The sequence below is a fragment of the Heptranchias perlo genome, chromosome 35 (genome assembly GCF_035084215.1).
Source record: "Heptranchias perlo isolate sHepPer1 chromosome 35, sHepPer1.hap1, whole genome shotgun sequence".
NCBI lineage: Eukaryota > Metazoa > Chordata > Chondrichthyes > Hexanchiformes > Hexanchidae > Heptranchias > Heptranchias perlo.
In genome coordinates, this window is record NC_090359.1 from 17,913,656 (window position 1) to 17,915,467 (window position 1,812).

Sequence of the window (1,812 nt, forward strand, 5' to 3'; positions counted from 1 at the left end):
TCTTACAACAGTGGCCCGTGGACAATGAAACAAACTGTCATCAAATAAATAGTAAAATGAAATGCACTGACACATGAAGCATGTCGAACACCATCTGGGATGAGTGTACATTCAATAAAGTAGTTCCTTGTTAGTATAGTGGTGAGTATCCCCCGCCTGTCACGCGGGAGACCGGGGTTCAATTCCCCGATGAGGAGTTTATAACTTTATCGCATTTGAAAGCTTCACTTTTGTTTCTCTGCAGAAAATACAGTGTGGAACTGACTCAGAGTTGACTCCCACTTGCCTTACTTTAATTTTGCTGATGTTCCAGCGGTTTTAAAATCTGCTCTCTGCGTCACTCTTCACCTCGATGTTAAACTGGATTCTGTGATGGTGGGGATCTCGTGAGGAGGCCGAGATGGATCATCCACTCGGCACTTCTGGCTGAAGATGGTTGTCTCTCTCCGTTCCTCTCTCTGTCGGTCCGCCTCTCTCTGTTTCGGGCTGGTGACTGAGACCCGGTCTGTTCACAGCGCGATTCTCCGTTTTATTTCTTGCCTATTACTGTGGTTCTCACATCGAGCTGAAAAGTGAGGCAGAGAGCAGATTTGAAAATCGCTGTGAAATCAAATTTTGGAAGTGGGCAAGGCCGAGTCAGTTTTTCATTGTATTTTCCACATCCAATATTACAGATAAATGAAAGTGAAACTTTTCAAGGCAGCAATAACATCCTCATCAGAGAATGGAACACCAGTCTCCCAGGGGAAAGGCGGGGATACTCAGCACGACAAGTAACAAGGAATTGGTCAAAATGGGGTTTTCATTACTTGTAAAGATATACAAAAAATACATTTGTTTCTTTTGCAAATGACAGTTGCATAAATAAATAAATCGCAGTATCTGTGGGGAGATACTCGCTTTACCGGGGCGTCATTGTGCACTTTGATTGATACTTCACGTTATTCACATCTTACACTCGCAACACCTCTGGGCACCAATCAGGACTTTGTTGATTTGAGCAGAGTTCAGCGAGCAATGCAAAATTCATCCACCGTGGCTTCGGATTGGACAGAGGCCCTGGACTTCTGATTGAATACAAGGAAGAAACCAACACATCAAACGGTAAATGCAATAATGGCGCGGATGGGATACAAAACCATGCGTGCAGAGCACAATGGATAAACAGACCATCACCTCAACCACTCGGCCACCTCGTCGCATGAACATTGCTCAGAAAGCCCATTTATTTTATTCGTTCAATGGAAAATCCTGGATTCAAAGGTCAAAAAGCAAGCAAACCACATTTCAATCTCCAGGTAGCAGATTCTGAACACATTAGTGTCAGGTGGTAGTGTGGCCGAGCGATCGAAGGCGCTGGATCAAGGCTCCAGTCTCTTCGGGGGCGTGGGTTCAAATCCCACCACTGCCAGAGTTTAAAGTGCATGCTTTTTTAAACAGATGACCAAACATCTGTTTAAAAAAACAGCAGCACCGTGCGCGACATTGCTGTTGTTCGGGCACGACTGCCCCACCTGATGTCCGTTGCCGTGATCCTATCGTGGTTCATCCTCTGCGTTATGATCACAGTAACTTCGGCTCGAATAAGAGTTACAATACTGTTTCATTTACCTCTTTCATCCTTTGCCACATTTGCTAATAGAATGCAGCAAGAAATCAATCTTTAGCACATGAAAGAAATATTTTTTGTTGCTGGCGGAAACCTATTTGTTCTGTCAAATCCCAGCACTCTCACATGCCTGTACTTGATGTTCCACAGTTCAAACCCACCTGTTCTCCCAGATTTTTCTTCCTTCCACAATCAATAGGCCG

At 44.5% G+C, this 1,812-nt stretch overlaps 1 non-coding gene across 1 annotated transcript; it reads left to right on the plus strand.

The window, feature by feature from the left end:
* The first annotated feature begins 1,329 nt into the window (after window positions 1-1,329).
* On the plus strand, window positions 1,330-1,411 carry trnal-aag (transfer RNA leucine (anticodon AAG)). The gene has a single exon. It is a non-coding gene; the product is annotated as a tRNA-Leu (tRNA).
* The last annotated feature ends 401 nt before the right edge of the window (window positions 1,412-1,812 follow it).